Genomic DNA, 10,390 nt, shown 5'->3' on the forward strand with positions numbered 1-10,390 from the left:
GTCAGACAATGACTTGCCAGAAAACCTTCGAAATCTTTTCCTTCACGCGGATTTTTTTACATTGTTTGCGTGCTTCCTTAACCTATCATTAACACATCTCCCAGTATGGCCAATGTACACTATTCCGCACCTTAAAAGAATTTCATAGACTACCCCTTATGCGTATTCAATAAAAGGCGGCCTGTGCTTTATGCCGCAGTCACGTTACTGGCTTGCTTCCGGGTCGGTCATTCTACAAAGCTTTTACAGCTTATGGGGAGCAGCGAACACTCGTAACGCTGAGCCACCTTTTCCAAACTGTGGGATAGTGTGTGAACGTAAGGTATCACAGCTACATTCTGCCTACGCTGTGCGCGGGTTTCGCACGTTTGTGGCTTTGTGCGCATATTTCTCAGCAGGTTCCCTGCAGTGTTCTTAGCAAAAAAAAAAAAGTAAAGCCCTCCTCCATTGCACCCTGTGAAAGTGGATGTACAACGAAACGATTGTCGACGTTAGACGACGTTACTCAGGAACCAACCACCACTACAGCACAAGCGACGTACGTAACGCGGGCACGCATGTATACGGAAGTGCAGCATACATGGCCCCCGCCAAGCGCAAGAGCCTTATGGAACTAAATGAATCTTTGAGGGTAAATTGTCAGAAAATGCGTAAAATACAACTTAAGCACAAGCTTCAGACATGATAACTTCGGATTGCAAATCGAGTATGCGGGAAAACATAATTCTGTTGCGCGGAAACTGAAAGTCAAAGCCCTTTTCTAGCTGCCATTTGAGGTCTGTCTGAGTGGCCACGGCCGGTAGGTGGCGGTACCTCAGATTAGTACCACAGAGAAAGGTGGAAAAAAAATGCGAGCTCGCCATGCAATAGGCTGCATAAACATGCAGGGCGCCAGAAGAAAGGAAAAGCGCTTTTAAATTGAGGAGCAGTTAAATAGAGAACAAATCGGGGTGTATGCGATTATAAAAAACGCACCTTAGAGACTTAAAAGATGCACCAGTCATTGAGAATTATGTTTGGGAAGGTTGCAACAGAACTAAATCGAAAGGAAAGGGAGGGGGGCCGGAATGTTCAAATGGGAAAAAGCATATTCAAAGTGTCAAGGGCATCTTTGGTTTTCAGGCACAATGAGTGGAAATAAAACTTGGCTGGGCTTAACGTATTTATGAACGAGAAAACATTGCAGAGAGAAGAACCAAGGCTTAGCGGAATGCCTAAGTGCTGATATTAGGCGTTTTCCGAAATAATGCCGAAATTACCCTGTTAGATGACATGAATGCCCACATACAGGATCTAGACGTTTATACCGACAACAGGAAGTTATTGCTGGACCTTTGTGAGCAACGTAACCTCGTTATCGTAATTACGGGCCGTAAATCTGATGGTCAGATCAGATGGGAAGTTGGAAATAGGCAATCGACTATTGGTTACTGTCTGATGACGGAAGATATTTATGATAAGTTCAGATCAGTTGAGATAAGTTGAGCCATTGGCGAGTAAGACTGTAGTAACACAAGGACTGGCCATAAACGCACCATTTTGAAAATGGGATATGTAGTTGTGAAGGAGAGCACGGAGCGAAGAATGGCCAGTCCAACTTTGAACGCTCAACAAATAACAAATATAGCCGCGGCAGTCGAGAAAGAACACGGCAAATGGCCAAGCAAAAAGTGGGAATACAGTGAGCTTCTAAATGTAATGACGAGAGAAATTAGGAAGGAGAAGCAACACGTTTGTTGGAAAACAAAAAGGAAGTCAAAAAAGCTGGTGGAACAGCGTGATACCCGAAGCATGATGCATGATGCGCATGCATCATGCATCATGCTTGTGCGCATGCGCACTTCGTGTAATATATATATATATATATATATATATATATATATATATATATATATATATATATATATATATATATATATATATCGTTTTTTTTGTGAGACCGAAAGTCCCCTCTCATGTTATATTAGTGGTCGCGTCATTTTGTGCATATACGCTAAGCGTTTAATTGGTTTTTTAGTGACGTGCCACAAGGGACCATGCACACTGTCCGACAGCCGCTGAGCCAATTCGTATATTTAAGAAGCTGTGTTGGTGCAGCTTAGTCTTGCAGAGGCCGCCAAATTTAATGTCTTGTCATCGGTCACAAGAAAAGCTAGCATAATAAAGTAACGGGGCACGAAAGGTCTTCACGAGTGGTTCAGGCAGCAATTGAACAACACTTTGAAATTGAACCTTCAGGCCATGCGTTCACACGCGCCAGTGCGTTCCGACAGGCTGCGCAGTGCTTCGAAGAAGTGAGAGGTAGCAATTTTTTGTTGTTGTTGCTTTTGCGTAACAAATGTTGAAGGACGAATATATATAATGACGGAATATATACCAGCTATACAAAAGCGATGACGGCGGTTCATCACACGGGGAAAAACAGCAACCATCACATACAGACGTTAGTGACAGTTCATCTGGCAGTTAGATCACCTTCCGGCTAAAGGATGGTTCTGTGTTTTCTTCTGGACTGATAGAACTCTAGTAATTAGAGTGAATAATGAAATCAGAATCAAATTTATTTTCGCCATATATGCGGGTGCGCATGCAACGACCACTATTATGAGAGCAAGAGTACGTGGAGACCAGTGTGCAAGTCGCAAGAAGAAGACATATCGCGTAAGTATTACATTTGCTTTACCAAAAAGCACAAGATTTCAATACTTCAAAAACGGATATGTTTGCAACACTATTGTGTCGTTCATTATTGCTTTCTTCTTTTGTAGTTAAACTATCGAGAAAATAACTATTTAACGGGGAACAAAATTTAATCAAGTGGATATTGCATTAGACAGTTCTCGTAATAGTCATCTGAACTGCAGAAAGAGTCAAGCAAAATTGTTCGCGAACGGCGCGTTAATTGTAAACGGCCCTGTCGCAGCACAGAAAAAATCTTCAAACGAACTAAGCGCAGGCGACTCGTGGACTGTACAGTTCTAGGAAACATTTCAGTTAGATGTTTTCTCTGGGAAGGGTGAAAGAAGCGATTATACGAAGGCGAATTGTGAAGAGATGTCAAAATCTGCAATTTTTCTAGCTATTGTCGATTCGTCTAAGAATAATTAAGGCTGCATGCCAATCAATGTAAATCATAAAATAGAGCATTTCTGCTGTCGACGTGGATTTGATTGGGAAGAACTAGAGTTAGATCAAATTCTTCCAATTTTCGCTCAATTAACTAATGACGTTCAACAATCAAGCAGTTAAGAATTAATAAATTCATGGTATATCATGAGTGTTTTTTCAAGCGCCGTCTCCTGTGAAGCATATCTACCATTTTCGTGCAAAGCTCTCTGGAAAGCGTATTGACTGTGTATGCATGCATGCACCTATCGAACTTCGTGCACATATAGACGTGATGCTTTGACGATAAATACTTATTAAAATTCAAATTATTTATTTCTGCCTTGTAAAGGTACAGACAGCAGAGGCGCAGAAAAAGCTGTCAGATACAGATTGACAAAGCCGCAGCCCCCTTTCGCTTGGCAGAGCCTTTACAGCGACACTTTTAAAACAAAGACAATTGCACCCGGTAATAACAGGTATACAATACTGAGCAAGTACGAAAGGAAACCAATCAAGATTATACGATATTTGTACAATACTCCCAAACAAGAAAACAGAACCTACATGCTAACGTACATAGCGTTGAAGAGGTCAAAATTATTGTTCACATAAGGTATATACATATTCGTATAGAGCTACCAAACCCTGCAAAATATAGAACGCAGATTTTCATTACACACACGCACGCACGCACGTGCACAGCACACACACCAAAAGGAAACGGCAACGCGCTCACAGGAAGCGCCTCAAAAAAGAAAAAAAAGGAAAAGTGTGGGGAACCGAGGTCGTCTTGGGCTGTCGCCTCTCCCAGAAGGAATGAAGAGGTTCTTGGAAAGCAGGGACGGGCGATTCTCTCTGTCAGCATCAGCTCCCACCAGCGAGGACGGGGCGAGAAAGCGAAACGGGGCTTTCCTTGCTGTCTATATTTTCTTCGTCAGGCCAACGCCGCCTGCTCACAGGGGCGCAGGCGAGTTCCCGCCAAATGGCGCGGGGGCGCAAGCAGTTGCGTGAGTTGCCGCCAAATAGCTCTGGATGCCAGCTCGTTCCGCGTCTCTTGGTAGACTAGTTGGTGCATTTCTGCTATCATGGACTGCGCATATAAACGCAAACTACACAAAAGTGACAAGAACAGCGCAAGCCCTTTCCATGCAGTGGAGCCGCCGTATCTCGCCGTTCAAGATATACGTACTCGTAAGTGGCATTTTAATTTCACGTTGTGTAATGCATGACTGTCTTTTTCAAGTGACCAAAGGTCGCTTTGTATTGTGTAAATGGTTTTGCCACGTATGATAAACTCCTTGTTTTTCGGGCTTATTTTTTCTGACAGGAAGAAAAAAAAAGAGGCTTTACATGAGAACGGATCAAGCGTTCGACAGTTGGGACAGGGAAATGTGAGACGTACTTTCATGTATATATTTCGAATATTATTTTTTCGTCTTGTATTCTCGTCAATTTTTCTCTAGGAAACACTGGAACGACACTGCTTAAATTGAAGCACAGTGTGCGAATGACCTGCTACGCTCGGAACTGTTATCACCATTCGGGAAGAAATCGGGTAAGACGCTCGTCTGGTTATTATTGCGGAAAAGTCATAATTAATTAGAAGTTGCTTTCGTTCCTTCCCACAGATGAAAAAACATAACTGTAAATACCTGTATGATATACGTCTGGTGCATTGCAGGTAAGAATGGATTGTGTGTGGCGCGCTTCACCGCATGTGGACTAGAGTAGATCTAGGAACATCAGACAAGAAGACACGTATGTGAAACCCTGCGGATAGCCCATATGTAAGTTCTTCCTCAATTTTTCTTTTGTTGCCTTTTCGTAGTTTACGTGTAATACTTTGTCACCGCGGTCTCGACGTTATGTATACCTATACATTTGTCTCGTGGCAGTCTGCGTGCTATTTTGTTTGTGCAACTGTGTGTTGTATTCATTTATCGCGCTGCCTGGATGGTTTTTTTTTCACTGATATTCCGACCAAAGTCGGTAAACCTATCCTTCCTGTCCTCATGTTTCCTTGGGCGGCTCTAAAGCGTATCTTAGAGGAATACTTAGCTTCAGATTCCCGCATGGAACAGATGGTGAATAACATGCTGTGTTTTCTTTTTAGAGAAACTATGTATTCATGTTTAATATTTGGTTGATTTTCATTTTGTCATTCATACAATACCGCAGCCATATGCCATTCTGTCATAGAACGTTGTTTCTAGATATATTTGTTTTATGTGGTTAAAACATTTAAAACGAGAGCGTTTCTTATCCTGGCCATTATTTTTTACAGACCACGATAACCACGTATTTGGATGTCTGGTTTAACTCTACGTGCGCTGGTTCGTGCAGGTGAACTTTTTTTCCAGATACGGAGGAACGGACACCGGTCGTGCCGTGAGCACTATTCTGCAGGGCATACTTACAAATGAAGCTGCACTGCAGTTCAGCTGGAAAGGGTCGCAGGGGAGGAAGCACGCCTTCGTGAAGCTCATGGCCATCACGAATATAAGTAAGAAATATGGCATAACAATCAGCTTTCTAGTGCACGTTGCGAACATCGGTACCAACTGCATGCTTAGTTTTTTTTTCTTCATTCAAACAAGCTGCTGCTTATTGCATCTTGCTGCGTCCAGTATTAGCATTTTCTTTAATAAAATAATGCCGTAATAAGTGAGTTCTACTTGCGGCGTCCATATTTTGCCACTGCTTTTGAGGAGTTTGTTTTGCTTCACCATATAATATATGCTGTATATGCTGTTTCTGCTTTAACCCATGTATGCTAACTGTTTTCTGCAAAACATAGACCTATCATCGTTGCCATCATGTCAGCAAGTATATGTATCATGCCATAAGCTTCCCCTCTTGCCTCTCCACATTTACCTATTCACCTCCTTGTGCCGCTTGGCGCGCTCCGGGCTCCGGCGCGTTCTTTGTCTCAGCGTTTCAACTCGGCTGTTTCATACAGTGCTCACGGGAAGCAACAAGACCTATCGTGGTGTAAATAGCCGCGCTACCTATAGACACAGTAGCCACTGTGTATGCGTGTTTTGCTATGGTTCCGTGTTCAGTTCCCGCTATTGCTAACGACATATAAATTACCAACTATCCGGTACTTACACGATTTGTGTCGTCCAGCCACTCTTCCTGACAGCTTCGATACTGATTTGCACGTCACTAATATTGCTTTGTTGTCGTTTCTTTAATGTTTCGTGAATATCTGACTTATGATCTTTTTGATTGTTTCACTTCTTCAAATGGAATGCGACTCACCAACTGAACTATAAAGCGGGGGCAGCTTTCTTATATGTGCCGCTTTTTTGCAGCATTTGTGAGGAGCACGTTCCCTGACGCTTCACTAGCATCAGTGGCTAGAGTCGCAAAACGCTGGTTGGTTGGAGCAGCTGACAGGGATGGAGGCCGGAATGAAAGAAGGCGCCGTGACCCTGCTTCAAGCCCACCAAATATGAACTAGTGTTTGAAACTTGTGAACGTGTCGGTGTACATATCCAATTTAAGACAATTACAAGAAATAAAGACCTGTATCAGAATCTTTTGCCTGGCATTTATGTGGCATGAAAAGTACAAAAAAGCGTTCGCTTTCGTGTGGTACTTCTATGACGGCCACCACACAAGCATGATGCATGATGCACATGCTGTTGTAAATGCATGATGCAAAAGCTACGATTATTCGGGGCGTCAAAAGCAACGTCGGCTTTCAGCACCGGGCCGGTGCAATGCCGACCATTATTGTCGTCAGGGCCATGGCTGGCCCGCGTGTGGCATGCGCTCGGCTGCGTTGGCCAAATAGAATGGCCCTACGGCTGGCCGACTGACTACGAACCTAAAGCCTTGGTAGGCCCTCGTATGGGACGCCGTCGGCCAAGTCGGCCACAGTGGTCGGGCCTACATCGATTGCCGACGATCGGCCGACGTTAGGCCAATGTCAATCCCCAAAGCTGGGCCGCCCTTGGTTGCCGAGGTCGGGCCAACCGTTTTGCAGTCGGCCGGAGACGCCGGGCCGACTTTTTGCCACGGTCTTTTTGTTGCTTGGGAGATTACGATGGCACGCACGCAGAAACAAGCACGGTCAGGCACGGTCGCGCAGGCTGCGAAGGAACAAAACACTAGAGTTGACGTCACAACACCGCTGTTTCCGGTCTCCGCTCGCATCGTCAGCGTCAGCAGCAGCGCGCGGCATTCGACGGGGGGCGGAGCTACAGCGCAATTTTAACCGACGATTACAGAGCTTGTAAGATACAGATGGAGAGGTGGAGGAAAAAAAGCTGTCCATTGAACAGCTTGACAAGTCCCCCATCCCTCATTTGGACAGAAGCAGCATCAGATTCAGATTCTTTCATTCAAATATACGCATGTATACCGCATGGCCCGCAAACAAGGGAAGAAGGCGTGTCTCTTCGCTGTTCGCGTCGACGATGAACGACGCAGGACCTGGGAGTGTGCGATTGGAGAAGAACTGCGTTGTGTGCGAGGCTCATTTCGACAAGAGATTCGTCGTCCGTATCTACAAGCATGTCATCAACGGCGAGTCTGTGGAAATCCCCCGTGATCCCACTTTTTGCACTTCGTAACCTCTGTCGAAGTTTTTCCTTTGACGTTTCCGGTATACTGTTCCTCGAACTTCCGAAGGCCCTCTTGATCCGGCAGTTGGGGTGTCAGCTTGGTGGAATTGAAAAAAAAAAAAACCCCCAAATTTTACCTACATGGTTTATAAGGTTCCCGCATCCGTATATGAGCGTCTTATTGAATTCGACAGACTCTTCAGCTTCCCTTTAACAGACCCTGTTTGTGCACAACTTCGCCGGTGGAGTAAGAAAAAAGAGTGGCCCTCCAGGCGAGATTTACCAGTGGACCTAAAACCCTTCAACGAGCAGCGACACCAGCTAACTCTGGAGAACGATTTACTCCTCTACGCTGCTAGAGTTGTTGTCCCGGCCTCTTGCCAAAACAAGCCCGCATTTTTTCGAAGCCGTTAGGCTTGCAAGCACTCACGGTTACGTGCGGCATTGCCCTGAGTGTCACTGAACTTGAAGTGTCGCATTTACAGGCCTCCTTTACATATTCGTTGCTAACTCGTTAAGAGCCCTTTGGAGGTGCATGGCTGTTGTAGACATACAGGCCCCTTAAAACTTCATCACTGAAGAAAGTAAACGCGAAGTTGACTCGCATTTTACCGAAGCCATTAGGCTGGCAAACAGCCATGGTAACGTGCGGCATTGCCCTGGGTGTCACTGAACTTGAAGTGTCGCTGTCGCATTTGCAGGCGTTCTTTACATATTCGTTGCTGACACGACCATCTGGTGTTAAGAGCCCTAGGTGACCATGCTGAAATCATTGAACACAAAAGTGACTCCCGTATCACTTATTACGTCAGTGGCTGTGTGGCCCGGAAGATGTTGAAAAAGACGGAAGTGCAACGAATGTAGCAGGCTGTTGCTTCACACAGAGGACTCGAGCTTGCTTCCGGCAGAGTCATGCCTCGCACGTTACATAGATAGAGGTAGCCTCCTGTACCCGTCTGAGTCCCTAGCAGACCTGGTCAAAGCTATGGAGGAGGAGGAGGAGGAGGAGGAGGAGGAGGAGGAGGAGGAGGAAAAACTTTATTCTTGTCCTGTACAAGGTGTTGCCACCTGCCTGGCTAGTCCCATGTTGGGACCGGGAGGTCAAGCCTCCTAGCCCTATCACGGGCGTACTGGACAGCCAGGACTTGGGGGATATGATCTGGAGATCTGATCATTCCTAAAAACCTATTCCGGGAAATGCCAGGGCCGAGCGACCCACACACCCAGAGCAGATGTTCAAGTGTGCATATATCCTTTTTGCAAGCTTTGCATATAATATTCATGTCTGCAATGGCATACCATTCCTTTATTTGTGCAGGTGAATAATAAGACTCTGTCTGTAATTGCCTAAGTGTAACTGCCTGTGCTCTGTTTAGCCTATAGTGAGGGGGTGGAAACTCCCTCCTTCCCATGCAGTAATGTTTTGTAATTTCATTGTATGTAATGAGCGTATCTCTCTGTAGGTTCTCCAATCCAGCAGAATCAAAACCATATCTAAAAGCGGCCCAGTCTGTAAGGTCGCGGGCGACGCTGTTGGCCGATTCATTTGGATTGACAGGAATGCTATCAAGTGAACCAAGGTGCGCCGGGAACCAATAAATGTAACGTGTAACATTTGTTTGCCTTTTGTTAATTATTCTTGCAGCCTGTGGGGCAATCTTTCCCCTATTGAAAGCTCTAATAGCTGTTTTCGAGTTGCTATATATTTCGATGAATCTATATATATATCGTCTGTTAGTGCCAATGCAATGGCAACTTGTTCAGCGTCTTCAGGTTTGTTAGTGTAGACCGTGGCGCAGTTGGTGCAATTGCCCTGATGATCCACTACCACCGCCGCGAACTTAGTTCGATCTTTGTAGGCAGCCGAATCGACAAAGCAGGCTCCTCTGCCCCCTTTATCCATTTTCTCGATTAACACCCTGGCTCGTGCGACTCTCCTGTTGATGTTATGTTTTGGATGCATATTCCTGGGTAGCGGTGCGACAATTATGTTGTCTGCGAATTCTTGATTAACTTTAACGTACTGTGCTGGATCCGTAATGGGGTTGATCATGATCTTGTCGAGGATTGATCTTCCCGTGCTGGTTGTAGATAGTCTCGCTATTTGTGATGTTTCTTGAGCCTCCGCGATCTCCATGGTCATGTTGTGTATTCCCAACTTGAGCAATTTTGCAGTGCTGGTTCGAATTGGGAGCCCCAATGCGCTTTTAACAACCTTCTTGATCGCGGCGTCAAGCTTCTTGAGTTGAAACTGCGCCCAGTTGTACATGGCAGCGGCGTATGATATATGGCAGAGTACGAAAGAGTTGATTAACCTGATGAGGTTATCTTCTTTCATGCCCTTGTGTCTTCCTGCCAGGCGTATGATCATCCTGCACGCGTTATCCGTTTTAAGGGTGATTTTCTTGACCTCGGTTTGGTTTCCACCGTTTGCATCAATGAAAAAGCCTAGTACCCTGATCACGTTGACTCTCGGTATATTGGCACCATTTTCTGTATGTAGGTGTACATTGCTTTCCGATAGAGGTTTCCAGCCCTTAGGCCTGCGCCCCTTTTCACGTCTATAAAGTAGCAACTCCGATTTATGTGGGGAGCACCTGAGTCCAGTGGGCCTGAGGTATTCTTCCACCGTCTTGATCGCTTCAGTCAGTGCGTCCTGTATCTGCCCTTCACTGCCACCAGCACACCATGCAGTGAGATCGTCAGCA

The 10,390-nt window shown here is 45.3% G+C and overlaps 1 long non-coding RNA gene across 3 annotated transcripts; it reads left to right on the forward strand.

The window, feature by feature from the left end:
- Nucleotides 1-4,435: 4,435 nt before the first annotated feature.
- LOC142583328 (uncharacterized) lies at nucleotides 4,436-6,922 on the forward strand. Of its 3 annotated transcripts, XR_012828597.1 has the most exons (5): nucleotides 4,436-4,499; nucleotides 4,572-4,663; nucleotides 4,737-4,895; nucleotides 5,452-5,611; nucleotides 6,426-6,922. It is a non-coding gene; the product is annotated as an uncharacterized LOC142583328 (long non-coding RNA). The 3 variants fall into 3 exon arrangements; XR_012828598.1 differs by lacking the exon at nucleotides 4,436-4,499 and having other exon boundaries at nucleotides 4,520-4,663; nucleotides 4,790-4,895; nucleotides 6,426-6,921; XR_012828596.1 differs by lacking the exon at nucleotides 4,436-4,499 and having other exon boundaries at nucleotides 4,523-4,663; nucleotides 6,426-6,921.
- The last annotated feature ends 3,468 nt before the right edge of the window (nucleotides 6,923-10,390 follow it).

The sequence above is a fragment of the Dermacentor variabilis genome, chromosome 5 (genome assembly GCF_050947875.1).
Source record: "Dermacentor variabilis isolate Ectoservices chromosome 5, ASM5094787v1, whole genome shotgun sequence".
Classification (NCBI taxonomy): domain Eukaryota; kingdom Metazoa; phylum Arthropoda; class Arachnida; order Ixodida; family Ixodidae; genus Dermacentor; species Dermacentor variabilis.